At 33.9% G+C, this 20,134-nt stretch overlaps 2 long non-coding RNA genes across 2 annotated transcripts; one reads left to right on the forward strand and one right to left on the reverse strand.

The window, feature by feature from the left end:
- Positions 1-1,300: 1,300 nt before the first annotated feature.
- On the forward strand, positions 1,301-6,465 carry LOC132731890 (uncharacterized). The gene is made up of 2 exons (XR_009625944.1): positions 1,301-1,418; positions 3,565-6,465. It is a non-coding gene; the product is annotated as an uncharacterized LOC132731890 (long non-coding RNA).
- Positions 6,466-16,567: 10,102 nt separating this feature from the next.
- On the reverse strand, positions 16,568-19,205 carry LOC132731899 (uncharacterized). Its single transcript, XR_009625945.1, has 4 exons — positions 18,351-19,205; positions 17,802-17,922; positions 17,527-17,593; positions 16,568-17,161 (listed from the first exon to the last, which is right to left on the reverse strand). It is a non-coding gene; the product is annotated as an uncharacterized LOC132731899 (long non-coding RNA).
- Positions 19,206-20,134: the final 929 nt, after the last annotated feature.

Below are 20,134 nucleotides of genomic sequence, written 5' to 3' on the forward strand. Positions count from 1 at the left end.
ACTGATAAAGTAAGTACACTAACTTTTATGAAATAAAAACAACAACATGCACTTTTGGGGGCTTAATGGGCCTTAAAGATAACTTGGTCACTCTAAAGTATAACAGAAATTGAAAAGTAAAACTGAGTAGAGTTATTTTTACGAATGCATAATGCAATTTCTTGAAATGAATTAATTTATTAAATTTTAAACTATCATCTGTTTTTGTGTGATAATTTGCTAGAATTAATTCTTTAATATTAAAGATTTTTTCAATTTGTTACCATGACAACATACTTAATTAAGTTTGTCTATTGTATAATCATGTCATTCTTCATTAATATGCATGAAAGTGCCATACGTTCCGGTGTGTTTATCTTAACGTGACTTTCATTTTACTACTCCGTTGCCATGTCAACAGAACCATTTAACATTGATGTCTGTCAATTCTATTAAATCATGAAACCCAGAAAATATGTAAAACAATAGAAAAGGCCTAATTTTCATATTGCTCCTATTTGATGTGAAGTTCTGACATCACAAAATACTAAAAATACAAAAAAGTACTTTTTCTGTGCAATTCAGTAATCTAGAACTACTTAGAAAAACAAAACCTACGTGTTTTAACTGTACAAGCATTGTATGGTTGAACAATGGTAAACGATTCATAATCTTGAACTAATCCATTATTAATATAGACTATAGATAATACACTAGTCTACACATGAACTTACACATTGCTTTTACATGTAAATTTTTAATATTTCATAAGTTACGGAATACAATAAATATATCAGACTTGCGCATATTTTAAGTTGGACAACAATGATGTTCAGGAGTCCTTTTTCCATTGATTTCTGGTAAAATTAATAACTTCAAACCACTTGCCCCTGACCGCTGTGGGTTTGAATACCGACAGGGACTTTGAATTCTTTCATCCAGCTAGCTTACGGAACGTCTTTGGTTCAACTCAGGTGCCCGTTCATGCCTGAAATAATGCAAGGAAGGGCACTTGAGGTTTTCCTCCACCACTAAAGCCAGAACGTCGCCAAATAACCTATACTGTGTCGGTGTGAAGTTAAACCAGATCAAACAAAAATCAATTAAACAGCTAATAACACCATTTTAAATAGTAAAGAGCTTTTCAAGAAACATACAGTTAACGCTTTTGTTATTCTTATCTTGGAATCATGTACATGTATTTCATTAATATCATACTCATTTGCAGATTATTAATACAATTTCTAATTCAAATTACTTCTTTTCTGTATATTTTGATATTCTATACTCGTTTGTCATAACGGACTTTTTGACTTATCACATTGTACCTTTAGGGAAAGAGAAGCGATATCTAGCCTGTGGAAATGAAAGTCTTAGAGAACCCTCTGGATATCAGACGGTATTCTTCCGAGAAATATTGAAGCAACAAAACAGTTCGGGTATACATATCGGTTTAAAATCATTTTTTTTGTGTACTTAAAATAAACTGTACATTCATCAGATTCACCATTTATCTTCTCTTTGCTCTTGAGTCTATATTATGTTATATTGTCCTGGAAATTTATTTCAATACGTTTAATTGTTATATAGAAGTTTTTGTGTTTCGAAAGACAATGATGGCGTTATATTTCCTTTTTATTTTGTTTCCCTTGAAAGTGATTTATGAAACCTATTCTCTTCATTCTCTTTGTTTTAAAACACTTAAGAATTACCTTATTATAACATATGTACCACACATATTATAAAGTAAAGAACTCGTACTATATAAGGTAAAGTACCACTTAATTGTTAAATGCTAAGAGAAATAGCTTTTGGCAAAACCCTGTCTGCTTTATTTTTTCGTTATTATCATTTTTATCATTTTGCTTTTATACCAGAAGAATGAAGTCCAAAGAAATTGGTGAAATAGTTTAAGAAGTATTTTCATAAAAGGCGTAAGTAGCGGCCGGTCAGTGGTTATCGCGTCGGACTTGTCATCTAAATCCTACGTAACATTACAAGCGGCGACCGTCCGAGATAGTGGGATCGATGGGACACCGTTGATAATTTGAGATCGGAGATAAACATTTCAATTATATCCGAGAAGAATGGGGTGGTCATTCACCCTCTGTGGTCCGGCAGGTATTTGGACGGTTTCCGAAGGGTATTTGCCCGATCACCTTGTGAAAACCTTTGGCATCGTTTTTCTGGACACCGTTAGATATTCGTTAGGTATAATCAGCCGACTACGGTACGATTAATGTGCAATTCCCGTCAGATATCCGGTCAGTTTGAAACCATCGTGAGGTGACTATAAGGTCTACGGACAAAAGCCGTGCGATATCTTTTTTCTTAATTTCTGGGTGAAGTTCTTGCCATCTTCCCTTTTGATTTTTTTCTTCCTATCTTTGCGAGCTGATTTGGGAGGTATGTTACGTTTTGAAATCAATATTTTCTATAAAATATTGTAAATGAAACTTGAAAAAATTAAGAAATCTCTGACATGTGTGATGTAACTGACTTTCATTATACTTCCCACTGATTGCACATATGGGCGAGTCCCCAAGAAGATTCATAGTCATTTTAGATTTTCGAGGACAGTGCAAGATAGTGAGAAGCTTCTCATGTTTCTTATGCTTTTCAAGTGTTTAAGCACTCATACACGAGGACCTCAATTTAAAACCTCATCTTTTTAGTAATTTTAGTTGGCCAGCCCGGGAATCGAACCCACAAAGTCGAGATCACAAGTCTCCCGATCTAACCGATTGAGCTATGCAGACTGGCTAATGGCAGAATGGTGGTGGTGACGGTGGCAGTAGCGGTAGCAGTAGCAGTAGCAGTAGTAGTAGAAGTAGTAGTAGTAGTTTCACCTCCTGATCACGGCAGTAAGCCACCTTGAATTTAGTTAAGTCATCTTATCGTTCCTAAGCAGTATGACAAGCAACTAAACAGTACTAATTGCCTTTACTTTCGCAAGGAACTGATAAATTCTATACAAGGAAATTACCTTCACCGTCCGAGACTTGAACACGGTACGCCCAATTCACAACCCAAAGCTGTCCCTGCTCTCAGGTCTGTTTAATACCCCTACGCTATCCTTATGATGTCAATCCAGGCACCAAAAGACCTTTCGTGTAACAAACGGCGTGCCGATAACCTGCCGAGTCGCCTTCGGTGATAGCTCAGATACCGCTCGAAAACCGTAGGATTATTTACCGCAAAGGTTGTGAAAATTTTCACCAATTCATAAAAGCGTCCTTCCGGGTATCTTGCCACCGGAGGGCTCCCGGCGGTATGCCTTTTAATATTCGGCAATAGACAACGGTACCTCATCGTAAACCTAATCGGAGCGTTATGTGACGCATACATTAGGAACGCAGGCCCCCTGGGTTCAAACATTGTACGGGGGAAGCCGTGTTTCCCTTCAGTCAAAGAATAAGTACAGTCATAGTACGTGATCGATCTCTGTCTTCCAAGACACTTTGTATTTTGAAATATTAAAAGTAGTCTCTCTTCCAACATTGTCGTTTTTTATTGTTTTACCTGTTATGAAACACTTACATGGGCGTAATTAAAGTAGTGTTCTTTTGATTCTTTTCCCCGCAGACGAGAAACTGTACTGGGATAAACACCCGAGTAAATGTTACATGGATAAGTCGATTGAATACGATGATGGTGAGGTGACAATACCGGAAGGACGAGACTACTATCTGTATGCGTCGATACACTTCAATATAAGCCGCAATAACAGTAACGACCAGAAAGGGTTTCAAAGACCACAAAGAATAACAATCAGAATATGCAAATCCGTATACGGATATGAACAGACATTGCTAGGGAGATCAGAGCTTTTTGATATGACAAATACTGGTGATGTAGTTGGTAGCCTGAAAATAGAAACACATGTACATCTGACAAAAAATGATAAAATATATGTCCGTGTAAACGATGTAAGTAGAATAATACATAATTCAAAAGGTAATACCTTCGGACTGTTCCCTTTATAAGAATGGAATATGCATGCATGTGTATTTTTTATATTTTCACATGCTCTTAAGCTTACACCCTGATATTCTAGCTAATACAACCATAGACAGTTGATAATGCAGTAGCTACATTATGTGAGGCTCGATTTGCAATTTAAGTAAATATCGGATGATATACATGTTATGTAACCATACTATATTAAGACGAAATATTTGCCATTGTCCGTCCGAGCGTCCTTTCTTAAATGTTGTGTTACGTGTAGCTCTTCAAGTGCTTTAGCTTGGGTCAACAAACTTTACAATGTTGATCAGAATGTGAAGTTGTTCACCTGGGCTTTCGCGTGTAGGTTAATTCAGTTTTTGTCCTTGACTAAGTAAAAATTTGCAATTTCAATTTGTGTTGCACAAAGCTCAAAAAAGTGTTAAACCTAGAGTCATGAAACTTTACAGAAATGTAAGTCAGCATGTTTAGTATGCATCTGGAGGTTTGTTGTTGTATGTTCAGTATTTTGTAGGGTTATTAAACATATCTTGCAGATCAATTAAATATCTTCATAACTCTGTCATTATGGTATTAATCCCCTTCCCCAAAGCGCGGATGGGATGTCCGTTTGTTAGTCCGTCTGTCCGTCCGTAACATTTTCTTGTTCGCTCTGTTACTTTTAAACCGCAGAAAATCTTTTGATATAACATGGCACAAGTGATTACCATTATGAGACGATATCCAGAGCGCATTAATTGGGTTACTACCCCCACGGTCAAGGTCACACTCAAAGGTCGTATTTTCAATAATCTACATTTCGTGTCCGCTCCATAACATTTAAACCGTTGCAACGTTTTTAAGATAACTTGGCATAAATGCTCACAACACAAAAATTAAGTCACTACCCTCTAGGTCAGGGTCACACTCAAAGGTCAAATGTTAAACATCTATTTTTCATGTCCGCTCTATAACATGTTGACAATTCAAAAGTTTTTAAATTACTTGGCACAAATGATCCCTGTCATGACACAATCTGCAGAGCACAACATCCAGGTTGCTACCCCCAAGTTACATCCAGGTTGCTACCCCAATGTCAAGGTTATATTTTCTTCATACTTTTTGACTTTATGGAAGATTTGAAATACCTTAGCACAAATAATTACCATCATAAGAATATGTGTTTATATTATGCATTGCACAACATTAAGGTCATAGTTGGTTAAAGGTCAAGAAGTACACGTTCATGTCCACTGCGGAAGGGGATTTAGATGTCTCTCAGGCTCTTTAATATACTTCTATGTATGTTAATTTATTAATTATATTTTAAAGAAAATAGTATGAGTGTTGTTTTAATATCTAAAAGAAGCGTTTGTTATAACAATCAGATAATGTTTGTTATAGCACAAATTGTTTGATGATGTTGTTTTGTGTATATATTTTAGAAGGCCACATTTAAAATTAAGATATGTTATTTGTGTTTTACGATGTAGTATCTTCATGTGCTACTTTCTTTAAATAAAGATATTATTATTATTGCCCTTGACTTATTAAAAAATTTCAATTTGTGTCACAGGTAGCTCAAAAAAGATTTGATCTAGGGTAATGAAACATTTCAGAAATGTTGCTCAGCATATGTAGCTCTGCATCTATGGTTTTGCTTGTATATCTATTTGGTATTTGTAGAGGTAATGCCCTTGAGTTAGTAAAAAAACGTTCCAAAATTATGTGCTTGTGGATGTATTCAGTATATTTAGAGTAATTGCTCTCGACTTAGTAAAGAAATATCAATGATAAACTAGTATCGTGCGTAACTTAAAAAATATTTCACCTAGAGTCATGGAACTTTACAGGAATGTTGATAGTCATGTGTAGTTGTGCTTTTGAGCTTTTGCCTGTCGATTTGTGACAATTATTAATAGATTATATAGTTTGTTTTACTGCATCAATGACAATATTGAATCAATTTACAGGCAATTGGAAAAGGTGAGTTCTTAGTGTTATGGAAGGTTTCTGTTATATCATTTCTCATAGCACCTTCAAACTATTTCTAAAGAGAACTTATAGTTAGTCTTTCATTGTCATTCAGTTTTTAAGTACTTTCATATTGTATTTTCGAATATTTAGCACTGATCTTATTTCCAGTATTTTGCGCTCTGATCAATTTGTGCTCGACATTGATAAATTGTCATATGAACTTTCGTCAAGAAACTTTCCATCTGCAAGCCAAAGTCACAGGAATGTCCAATTATGCATGCAGAAATGAGGAGAATAATGTTCACAGTGTTAGAGCTGACATCTACAAACAGTAATTTAAGCCCCCGAGCTTACCTAGTGCTGAAATCATCGGCTGGTCTCAGAAAATATTTTTCATAGTTGTCAACCTTATTAATGATTTTACTTTCAAGGTATATGGCAGTATTAAGTGATCATATATCCAGCTATGTCCTATGACACATTTCAAAAATATTTTTGATACGTTTAGTTTTTACTTTTTTATTTTTACTTTTTTTTTTACAATAAAATTACCTTTAATTATTATGCTGTCTATGATTTCTTGACTTTCACTTGTTTTATTTTATCACATGATATATAATATGTGTATTTTCATCACTTTTTAAGTTTTTTTTAAATAGAAAGTTGTACCCAACAATATTTAAATGGTATAGCTATACCATAAAAAACTAAAGGGGATTTTAATACACATTACAATTGTATAAAGTGTTAAAGAATGGGAGGTTGAATATATATATATATATATATATATATATATATATATATATATATATATATATATTATATATATATATATATATATATATATATATATATATATATATATATATATATATATATATATATATATAGATATAGATATGAGCCGCGTCACGACAAAACCAACATAATGAGTTTGCGCATTCGAGTCAGGATCCATGCTGTTCGCTTACAAACCCTATTACAAGTAGGGAAACTGATAGCAAACAGCATGGATCCTGATCAGACTGCGCGGATCTGGATCCATGCTGGTCGCAAACCCACAATGTTGGTTTTGTCATGACACGGCTCATATATATATATGGTTCTTATTGTACATTATATGTAAAACAAACTATGACTCATTTATCAGACATATCATCATGATTCTGCAACTTTCTTAAACGAGTTAATCATCTAGCGTTATCAGATAAAAATTATGTTCATTAATTATATAGTACGTTGAATGGGTTTGTTGTCAAACAAAACGTCATTGTTTTTTAATTTCATTGTGATGCATACACCCAGGTGGTTAATGGCAATCCATTTTCATTTAAAACTTTTATCTCATAAAAGGTCTTAAAAGTATGCCTTTAGAGGATATCTAGGTAATAGTTCTTTTGTGAAATAAGTTATGCATGTCAACTTTTTTCATTTACGTGAATGAATAAGGAATTCATTTTTAATAATGGCAGGTAGCGTTTCGTATTTAGACATTTTTAATTAAAGGATACGCATATTATATTAAGTAATGAATTAAACATATCAAGTAACAGTAATATAAAACAAGTTATACAATGACGAAACTAGTTGTAATTTTCAGGTTAACATGATCCTTTTTTTATTATTATGGAATAAATCAACATGTGAAATAGGTACGCTGCTGCGCTACTCCAAAGTACGTTTGATAACCTCCTCAAAGGGCTATATCAAGCGATGACATAATGTCTTCAATAATTCATCGAATTCATAATCTATAATTCAACCTACATGTATATTTTGTCGTTCCTGGTACGCGTTATATGAGTATCTTAAGTGTTTATTATCTCAAACCAGTACAACTATTTGTTTTTACAAGCAAAGACAAGATGGCTAGGATAACTTCACCTTTATGAGGCATATAAAATACAGTTAAGTCACATGCTCTTTTAGTTGATATATCTGTGTTTTATAGCATAGCACTAATTTTCGTGGATAGGTCAATCCAAACAACGAAGTTTTATTTCGTATGCTGTACAATTATTATTATTATGTTACTTGCATTTTACTTTTTTACACAAACGGACAATGCACGAATTTAAGAATAAACAAAAAATAACAAAAAAAAAAAAAAAAAAAACAAAAACAAACAACATTTTGACAAAACCACGAATTTCTATGTTCACGAATTATTAAAGTGACTTCACAGTACGCATAAAATTGTTACAATATACAATTGTAATGTAATTATTGAATTATTGAAAATACCGGAACTAGCAATGCGTCATTCGCCACGCGGGAGCAACATTCAAAAGCAAGCATTCTGTTGACCTTGTATAAAATCCAAGGAGTTTAAATAACAATAAAAGAAATAGAATAAAAATCTCGTTTTGAAATGCACTTGTGCTAATACAATGTTTACAAAGGAATTCATAATTAATTGCAATATATCAAAGCACTTTATACTCTGATGTCCTTATAATACTCAATTAAAAAAAACACATTGAATTGTACTGATTTTTTTTTATATTCATACGCCAGTAATTCGTCTGATAAGAAAGGTGAGTCAGTTGGTGAGAAATGGAAAGGAAACGTCTATGGAATCTGTAATAAGAGAACTTGAATACAATCAGCTGCTTCGAGCTCTGCTTGATTTAAGAATGTTTAGCACAAAGTCGCTTAGTCTGTGAATCTTTGTCAAGTTGATCATAAGCAGGCTGAGAAAAGGTCGAACTTACTCCGGGACCAACTGACTAAACGTTGAGAAAGACTAGCACCTGAGGAAAGGATAAACATACTCCAGGACCAACTGACTAAACGTTAAGAAAGACTAGCACCTGAGGAAAGGACGAAGTTACTACAGGACCAACTGTTTAAACGTTGAGGAAGACTAGCACCTGAGGAAAGGACGAACTTACTCCAGGACCAACTGACTAAACGTTGAGAAAGACTAGCACCTGAGAAAAGGTCGAACTTACTCCAGGACCAACTGACTAAACGTTGAGGAAGTCTAGCACCTGAGGAGAGGACGAACTTACTCCGGGACCAACTGACCAAACGTTGAGGAAGACTAGCGCCTGAGAAAAGGTCGAACTTACTCCAGGACCAACTGACTAAACGTTGAGAAAGACTAGCACCTGAGGAAAGGACGAACTTACTCCAGGACCAACTGACTAAACGTTGAGAAAGACTAGCACCTGAGAAAAGGTCGAACTTACTCCAGGACCAACTGACTAAACGTTGAGGAAGTCTAGCACCTGAGGAGAGGACGAACTTACTCCGGGACCAACTGACCAAACGTTGAGGAAGACTAGCGCCTGAGAAAAGGTCGAACTTACTCCAGGACCAACTGACTAAACGTTGAGAAAGACTAGCACCTGAGGAAAGGTCGAACTTACTCCAGGACCAACTGACTAAACGTTGAGGAAGATTGGCGACAAGTCTTAAGCACATAATTATGAGTAACAGCAAAATTGATCAGCATTATAAGCGGGCATAGCCAAATATGCGCCTTGGAAAAGAAATATACAATGTTACAATTTCATAAAATAAATCAAATGAGCAGTTATAGCTCAAGAGATAATAAACAATTTTCAACAAATTAAACATTTCACGTTTGATTTGTGTGAATAATCCACATAATAACACTGAGCAACTTTTGATTCTTCTTAAATTTAATCATGAAATGAACATGATGTAAAAAGTTGAATAATTGTCTTTACTACGGGACACTATTGTATAAAATACAAGAGCCCCACCGCCCCCACCCCGCACACCAGGACGGAGACAATTTTGACCTTATTTGAACAGACTGGGTGGTGATGCACTAGAAATTTTAACGCTAAATATTTGCAAATTCAGATGAAAATATCATTACTACAGGAAAATCTATGAGCTACGGGCAAAGCAAATTTTATCCCTAAAGCTATTATTTGAACAAATTTGGTAGACGTCCATTCAACAATGTTTCTTGATGTATATCTCGATTCTTTGTGATTATAAAGGACAATATTTTTAAGGTTTTAGTATATTCATAAGTACACCAGTATAAGCTAAACTTCATGACCCCAAGGAAGGAGGAAGTTTGTCCTTATGGTTTGGTAGTGGTGCCAAATAACTAAGGTCTAGGTATTGTACTTTCGGAACAAATCTCACTTTTTTATATTTTGTTACAGCTTCTGTGATCTAGATATGCAATTGACACCAACCTGGTAGCATCTAGTGCAAAGAATGTTTCTGTGAAGATTTATCAAATTAGTATGTGTGGTGTTAGAGGAGATGCCATTAATTGTTGGCGACGGGCAGTCATCGTCACACCACGTGACAGGTGTAATGATAATCAAAGGGCTGCACGCTCTGTGGTATTTTCTGATCTTTGCAATCTATCTGTATGTACTTTCCTGTATAAGTCTATTTAGATATACTATAATCCATACTGCAGGGCACCGAGTTGCTGCGACTGCATTTAGTTTTTTGCTATAACGTTTTGAGTTTGATACACACTGAATTTGCATGACCAGAGTTTTTCATTTGCATTATGAAATAATTTATGTACATGTTTTATGACAGCAACACTTTATCATTGCATATCGTGGCCAATTCCAGAAGAATCGCTAAAAAGATACTTAAAAAATCTAAAAGATATTTAGTTGCCGAATCCAAGTCCTCTCACTAACCATGGGCCACGGGGGAGTTATACGTGAAAGACTGATTCAAACGATTCTTAATTTAGAATTTCCATACCGTCTATTTTTACAGAATTCTCCCCCCCCCCCCTAAATTCTGATTTTCTCTTTTTTCTGTAACTTTCTAATTTCTTCATGGATTTATTTCCATTTACAAACATATGTTCATTATTAACACCTTCATCATATCTGATAAGATATATAAGTCTGGCGTCTGGGTTTCCATGATTATTTTCTATTGAACTTGGAACGTATTTGAAAATTGTTATTTATATTTTTTTATTTTCTTCTTTGATACTGTAAGTGGTATCTCCTTTAGACTAAGATAATTGTTCCATGTCAACAGTCACGTCATCTATGTTTATAAGTCTAGCTTCTTCTTTTTTTATAGTTATCTCTTCTTTTGTTTAAGACTTTTGCTTTAAAAATCTAATCCTTATTAATTTCGAGATATTTTGTTCACGTAAACCTGTTGTTTAACACTGATGTAAATAATTGACATTACGCTTGCTCCGCCCACTGATTCACGTGACCCGGTCATTCATAGTCTAGTCAATCTGGCAAAAAAATAGCTGAACCTAGAAGTAATTGCAAAAGAAATAAAACTTATATTTTCATTTTCTTGAATCCTTCATTGGTGTGTGCGAAAAAGTTGCAAATGCTGTTGAAAGGGGAAAATTCTGAAAAATGGATAAAAAGAAGGTGTCTCGTTTCAAATTATTATATTTTCTTTATTTTTTTAGTTTTACAACTTGAACATAATCGTTAATGATATCATTTCAATATACATAATACACATAGAAAATATAATAGTGGTGATTCTAAAACACTTTTATTAAATAAAAGAACACAAATAATCTTTATCATTTTTACGTTAAAAATGAGGGGTCAAAACATTTACCCCACCCACTTTTTTACAATATAGATCTTAAGTTTTGCCAGTTAACATTTTTTTTTCATGTGAAAAATTTACAGTTGAACTTTTTAGTAAACACATTATTACGCAGTACTTATATAAGTGAATAACTGCTAATTAACATTAAAAGCAGAGGAAGTTCAATATTTTTTCATTAAAAATTTTATATCATGGCCCTTAAAATATATATACTAATTTTCTCAACATTATTCTTTATCAAATATCATAGTTTATTTCCACCTTCCACATGTGAATTAAAATTGTTAAATAAAGAGTTTTAGTTGTATTTTACCGTAAAAATCTAAATAATTTTAGATAACAAAACATTAATAGTAACTTGAGGGGTGGCGTTACCCCACCCACTCTGGTTCAGAGTAAGACTTCTAAATGAATATCCGATGAACCAAAGTAATGCATACACAAACTTAACAAATTTACCTCATATGATAAACATGTGCTTTATTTATAACAACAGAACTATAAAGTAGTTGTTCAACATAAAAATGTATAATATACATGTATAATGATTTCAAACGAGGAACATCAAACATAATTATAATACATACAAATTTGTTCTGCAAGCCTAATTAACATATCTTAAAAAATAGTGACATTTAACTATAGTCAACAGTGTTTCATATTTAATTCTACATTAAATATATATTGTTTCATATTTAATTCTACATTAAATATATATTGCATGCAGTACATTTAAACTTGATTGCTATGCTCCGCCTACTTAGTGTACTGACCAACTGACTACATATTGTTAAACAGTCTTAGAAATAAACTCATAGTATCAACATCTCGTTATCTATGCATCCACACCAAAATAAACAAACATAAAACAAATAGAATTATACATTTTCTGAAAAAACACAGAAATATATTTACTGCGGCTGCCTGACTGAAAAATGTACATGTACATGTGTATATATACATAGTGCTTTTATAGAATAAGACACATACAATGTGTGTATATTACGAAATAAAATTGCGTATGTACGTAATAATTATGTGGTAAGACATTTGTACAAAGAGCACTAGCATGGAATAACGTCATCTTGCTCTTCATCAATATCATTTTCGTCAATGGATGGAGAATTTGAACAGCTGTCACCATGGCATGCACCGCACCCTGAAGAACATTCTAATCCGTGTTTACGGCATGTACACCGCTTTGTATCGCAATTTTGTTTGCAGTTGCACTTAATAATCTTCAGCAATGTTTCCGGTGCTGGTGGTAGATCAGTTTTAATTGGTTCAAGGCTTCCATTGTTAAGTTTCCATCCCCACTCCAGTGGCGAAATTGTTTTGTTTCCAAGCCAAATTTGTGTTTGTAAGTATACCCGTAAACTATGATACATGACAGCAGCGGAGGTTGGAGGTAAGGTATGTACTTGAACGTGGTTGGAAGTATTTAAAACCTTATTAGAAAATTTTCTAAACCTCAACATATCAAGTCCTTCATAAACGACGCCTCCATGTAATAAAACAATAGCATTTTCTCCACTTGTCACAACTTCTTCTCGCGACGAATCTTTGTTGAATATACCTGCAAAGTCTCGAAATTTGGTATCCTTTTGGAACAAACGGATACCGGTAGATTTACTGATGCCATACATGTGGGATGTCGAATCGCAACCTGTGATAGAATGGATAAATGGGAGAGAATGACATACTTCGTGTCCCAACACTTGTTTTGTCTTCTGAATACACCATAGTTTGGGTATATGAGATACACTACGTCTTATATCTGATCTGAAAAATATATCGTTGGAATCTAGAGTAGCATGACAACAAAGCAATACCAGTAAGTCTGTGTCCTCACCTATCACTGCTGTATCTTGAATTAAACTCTCAGAAATAGCTGTATGTACTATAAGACAATCTGCGCCGTCTTCAGCATTACTTTTACTTCCTTACTTGTCAAATATTGCCCAAGAATGTTAATAAAATTTTGTTTGTTCTCTTTGTTGCTTAAAAATGTTTCCTTTTTGGACATGAAAGGTGTTTCAAGTGAAAACTTAACATGTGTACAAATATTTCCCTTTCCCCGTCTGATGTGTGTTACGTCTTTGATACTTGGGCCAGAAGAATAACCATCGAAAACAACTGTAGCCCCTTTATACCGTTGTTGAATGCACTCATAATATTGATTGCATATATCAGCGAATGTACAATTCTTTTGCCAAGGAATACGTTGCAAGAGTGACCCTCCATCTAATACGTATTTAACTGTACTTGGGATTTGGTCAAAGCTACAATCTCCTAAATGCCAAATTACATCTGCTAGTCAAGATTTCGCAGCTTGTCTTGGGAGTCCTGTTAAATCAAAAAGGGAAGACGGCGTACTGTATAACTCATATCTGAATATTTCACTTAGTTCAGGAACATTTCTGTTTGCAGCAGCTGTAAGCCTCTGAAATAAAAGTTGAGGGTCAACATGAATCACTTCGTCATTCACTTTAATACATGATTTTGTGTCCATTGTGATAACTTGCTGTGATTTCTTAAAGGAATAACTAGCAACAGGTTTCCCAACCATTTCTTTCAACGTGTTCATTCCTATAGAAACAGCATTGTCTACATTAACAGTCACTTCACCTGTTACCCCTGTATCTATATTTCTGAGTGACTTCTCCTCTTTATCAAAAGGTGTGCGCTCCATGAGAAATGAAAGGAATGTTTGAGTGTCTTTTGTGTCACGACGTTGTCGTGTTTTGCCCACTTCCTTGTGTTGTTCGCTTGTTTGAAAGACTGTCTTGGTTATTGTTTGCATGGAGCTGTTAATCTCTGCACATGCAGGCATAGAAAGCAGCCATTGCGCCCGTTGAATATCTGACATACCACGTCCTCTCGTAAGTCCCCCTGTTGCCTTCACGCTGCGCATTAAAACTTGCTCTATTACTAGATCAGTTGATAGTCCTGACCAAAACCGGTCGCTTCTCCTCACCACGTGATTCCCGCTTAAGAAAGCCTGGTGAACATCTGGATGGGTTTGGTCTAGCTGTAACATATTTTGAAGGTAAATATACGCAGATCTCAAATATAAACTATGACCTGATGAGGCAAAGTAAGGCAGCATGCTCTTGACAGCTTTTAAATGCTCACACCAATCGCCTATGCGTTCAGCTTTTAAGAATCGGTACAGGATAGACAGCATATCCATATACATTAACCATAATGAGGCTGTCCTACTACTCTTCAAAATTTTTTTTGTTTCTGTTAAGCATTTCTCAAGTTTAGATAGAAGTTCAGAGTCAGCAACCTCGTTAAGCGTTACGCTTTTCTCTTCTAACTTATCTGACATTTCTCCCAAAGCATACAAAATGTCACACTCAATCTTTTGACAGTTTTCTCCAATATTTTCAGTATCTGACGAAAGGCAATGGGTGCTGTTTGTTACATTCATCTGTGAAAGTGAGCTTGATTGAGGCAAATTTTCAAGTTCCTTAGTCTCTTCTTTAATATCCATAGCAGACTGTTCTGAAATAATCGTCTCTGTCATGTTCTGTTCAATGTTTTTATTAATCTCGCTCATTCTAATCTGTGGCAGAGAGATCTCACCTTGTATAATATTTTGATCGGGCTTGGCAATTGATTTAACTGGTAATTCTGTGGGTTTAATACCAAATGTTTCAGAAACAAGTAAAGCATGTAAAGCTCTATCTATCAAGAAGTGTCCCCGGACTGCTCTAGCTACTGACTTCCCAGACATCATGTGTATTACTGCATTAGGGGCATAAACCGTTTCAAGCAATTCTTGTAAACCTGTCCCTCTCATTAAATACCCTATGCTCCCCAAGAAACTCATCTCGGTATGAAATCCCCCAAGGCGAAGAACAATGTTTTTCAAAGGACTGTTGGCAACTTCACTATTAATTACAGCTGTTGATTTTAAGAATAACGGTTGATCAAATGTCACTACAGGTGTAAAACCGTACCTCTCACTCTGCTTGCAAATGAACCAAAGAGTTGAACTTATACACGTTAGATCACTTGGATTAATGTCAATCATGGGCATAAAAGTGACACTGGACTTCCCAGGATAATTGCCATTCTGGAATAGTTGCATGAAACCAGACCATGCAGGCGTGGAGGGTCTTACTGTCCAAACAATCTTTGATAACAGGTCAGCTCTATTTGAAGAATTTTCAGTGTTACAATCTTCTAATTGCATAAAAGTCTCTGAACTGATTCCTTCCGCTAACGGTTTAAAGTATCTGATGTCAATCTTGCCTATGTTAGCAATATCACTTGGTTTTATATCGCAGCGAGGAATGACAAAATTTACCTTAGAACCTGGTGTTGTACATGCAATGATTCCCATGCCATGAAAAGTATTTAGGCCGTCTAAATTTCTAATGTTGTGGTCGACATTGTCTGCGACAAACTGAACGAATCTTCCAGGAAAGTAGTCTAGAATTTTGGAGTTGTTTATTGCTGCAGCATTTGATTCGTATTTCTGTACTTCACTGTAAGAAACACTGAAACCAAGATTACATAAGGTATCTACAAGAAACCTGGAACCAAAATTGTGATGCATTTGCACCCCAAGGCCCAACTGAAGTGGCGCAATTACAGATTTAGGTCTACATGCTTGCATTATAGCTTGGCCTATCGATGCAATTTTAACATCAGCATCTTTCTCACTAAAAACAGTTCTTAACAACAACAATAAACTATCCGGTAAGATATCTAAATTTTCCTTTGAGGAACTAACTGTTTCAGCAGAGGGGTAGAACATTTTTGAAATTTCGACAGACTGAATATCATTTTTAATGAGTTTGGCTGCAGTTGAAATAATATTAATCTTTTCTTCTTCAGGAGATTTTTCCTTTGAGTTTTTATGAAAGTTATGTATGATTGAAGATGCCGTTACTTTTAAACTGACAATATCATTTCTACCATCTAAATCACTTATAACAATATTTGATGCAAAATAATCTAACAGCTTATTTTTCATGTGTTTACAACTATATGCTAGATTTCCACAAAGTGATTGCATGCGTTTAACAAGGTCAGAAATAGACACAACAGTACAATCTTATTGTTCAATATATGTTACTATTTCATTAAAGGCAGAATTTTGTATGTCATTTATTTGTCTCCCGGGACTTTTAACGCTCAATAAAATCTTCTTTACATCGTCGGACTCAAAAGGCTTGGGAATTGACCTGCCTGTTCGAAAATTTACATTACAAGTTTGATGGTACACTGCATCTGCAGCTGGTTAGTCTATAATGTTTTCGATTCGACCTAGCACAGTCATAGACCAGTTATCATTTCTTTCTTCACATTTTTTCACTATTGCCTTTTGGAAATCTAGAGTTCTTACTTGAAATACATCATGGCCACGTTTTCTGTTTGTAATTTTTGCATCAGTTGAACAAAATAGGCATTTGTTTCTATAATCAAATGAAACACATGTAATGGGGCGCAAACTTCTTGGAGAGTTGAAGCTACCAGGTAGAGTGAGAACACTTTGGCGCTTGTTAATGTAATCCCTCCGACAAACTTTATGCACGGGCTGACCAGGCTGTGTTGTAATATTATCCCCTTTCAAGCTACTCTTATGATTTATTGCATTGCTACCTTTATCGCCGATTAATGAAACGTCTTGGCCTTCTTCGATACTTTTTTTACAAATGGCACATGCCGTATCCATTGTATAAGTTATCTGAAAGTATTTATTATATCAATAAATTAATAGGACAGAATTTTACAAATATTTCAGTTTTGGACAGACGTTACAGTTTAGTTAGTGTAGTTCATTGACGTCATATAATTGTATTTCCAATTTTATCACTAGCAGTAAAGGTTAACCCTATAGAAAACATTAGATCAATTTTGAAAACCCAAGAAACAAATAAATATTAGAAAACAGCTTCCCTTCATTCCATAATAATAATTATAATTGCTTGATAGAGCATTCTACAAGCTGGGAAATATAATGCAAATGCAAACTTCAGTGACTTTGTTACAATTTCATGGTTACTGGCATTTGTGTATTACAATAATGAGTAACATGTATTATATGCTCACCAATCTGGCTTTCTTTTGTGTGTCATTGTCCTTTATAAAAGCTGGTAAGTCCTCGTAAGTCTCCTTCCTGGTGTAGAAACAATAAAGATAAATCATTATTAGCTTAAAAATCTACTTTTGATAATAAAGTGTCACTTTTTTATGTAATCCTTTTAAATTTAGGAACAACAATTTAGACAGCTCGATAGTAAAGTGAAGTATAAATGTTTGGCCATTCGTCTTTATGTACATGTTTATTATCTTAAACATTTTGCCAAAGATTGCTAAAATCTTACCTATCTTAATCTGGAAATCAGTGTATTATAACATTATTCCCCAACATACAAACAACAGATCAAGCCTCACACCTTCAATAAATTCTGGATGTACCAAACAAAACAGTCTAGATGTATCGCCCTGAAACAATATTTCTACGTTTAACATTTAAAACATTACGTATACAATTATTTGTAACTAAAAATTCTCGATATAAATTGTTTGAATATTATAAAAAATACTTGTAATTATGGTCTTTATGCACAACCGTAGGGAAAAAAATCAAGCAGAATTTCATTTAAAAATATTGTTTTCTCATTCTTTTTTTTTTAATTTAAGAGTTGCGATAAGTTTTATATTTTCAAGCTCTGGAGACATTTCCCTTCTTTCTTTTAAAAACACAACAAATAGCTAAAACAGCAAAATCCTGTGACTTTTCATGATTCCAAGTTTGCTCGAGTATTTTTCATACTTTTGAAGTTTTAAAATGTTCCCAGGCCCTAATAAAGTAAACATATTGCTTAAAGTAAATAAATAAAACATTTTGCCAAAGATTGCTAAAATCTTACCTATCTTAATCTGGAAATCAGTGTATTATAACATTATTCCCCAACATACAAACAACAGATCAAGCCTCACACCTTCAATAAATTCTGGATGTACCAAACAAAACAGTCTAGATGTATCACCCTGAAACAATATTTCTACGTTTAACATTTAAAACATTACGTATACAATTATTTTTAACTAAAAATTCTCGATATAAATTGTTTGAATATTATAAAAAATACTTGTAATTATGGTCCTTATGCGCTTCCGTAGGAAAAAAAATCAGACAGAATTTCATTTAAAAATATTGTTTTCTCATTATTTTTTTTTAATTTAAGAGTTGCGATAAGTTTTATATGTTCAAGCTCTGGTCACATTTCCCTTCTTTCTTTTAAAAAACACAACAAATAGCTAAAAAAGCAAAATCCTGTGACTTTTCATGATTCCAAGTTTGCTCGAGTATTTTTCATATTTTTGAAGTTTTAAAATGTTCTCTGGCCCTAATAAAGTACACATACTGCTTAAAGTGAATAAATAAAACAATTTAAACATTAAAGTTTACCTTTTCAAAACATCTTCTTACAAAACGGGTAGTTTTAAAAAAATCCGGGCAGTAATATCGTCATTGAACCGCCATTTTGATGACGTAGTACCTGCGCTCTGCTAAAAATACGTCACGATGGTGGAAAGGGATGGACATCTTCAAAATACCGATTTAAAAATAAAATCATTTGCGTTTATCCGCGAAGGGGCAAGGACTTTTTTATGCAACTTTTGATATAGTGTTTTTTGGCGACAGTTGTATTTGATAGACATTAAAACATTTCTTTTGCAATTTTTTCTACGTCTAAATCTACGATGACTAGACTATCAGAACCTTAGACAAAACACGGTACTGACGTTTACAGGAAACTATTATGCCACTAATGAATTTTCCTTATATAATTTAGTATATAAAAAAGTGTAATGCTTTTCTTGAATAGTTCAATGCATAATGGTATTTTAAAAAAGTAACAAATAACTTTATTCATGTATTAATTATGAATAAAACGTTTGGCAAAGATCATGTTATATTTCTCGTTGACTTCAAGGAAGATGTTACTGACAAAATATCATTTTAGTTTACAAATTCAAAGATAGTTAAAATTTAAGTAGCGACACATATAAATAGTAAAATTATATCAATAACACAGTAACATTTACAAATGTTTTAGGGTTTTATGTGCGAAATCATTTATATATAGTGCATTTGTGCATAAATTGTTAAAATTGAATGAGAAAATTGCCCTTGCGTAACTTTGTAGTATGATAATTATATGATTATATGTATATTTGTACATTAGATATGTTTCGTAATAAAACGCAATATTTTTCACTTCAAAATAAGTTTCGCATACACCAGACGGTGAGACCTAGGTTTTAAATTAAAACCGTGATCAGGTATGATGTTATTGAAGCAGATGTATCGAAATATTTAATCTTAATCCATTGAGCTTTAATAGAAATATTTAGGTAGGATACTTTCACATAAAATATTCATAGCTTATTCTCTCATTTTATTTTTCTACTGCAGCATTTTATTGACACTATGTTAAGAACGAACAAAAATGTCATATCAGACCTTATAATACATCATGTGATTATGAATAGACATACATGTAATTGAAATAAAGAAAGGAATAGAGTATTTGTTTAATTTTTTCTTTGTTTAATGCATTGTGCTATAGCCAGGCTTCATAACCTCTGATCGCCATTTAAAATTCCATTTTATTTAGTTCCGCCCCTTGTTTTCTCGTTTGAGGGC

This window comes from Ruditapes philippinarum, unplaced genomic scaffold, assembly GCF_026571515.1.
Source record: "Ruditapes philippinarum isolate M1 unplaced genomic scaffold, ASM2657151v2 ctg481_1_1_1_1, whole genome shotgun sequence".
NCBI lineage: Eukaryota > Metazoa > Mollusca > Bivalvia > Venerida > Veneridae > Ruditapes > Ruditapes philippinarum.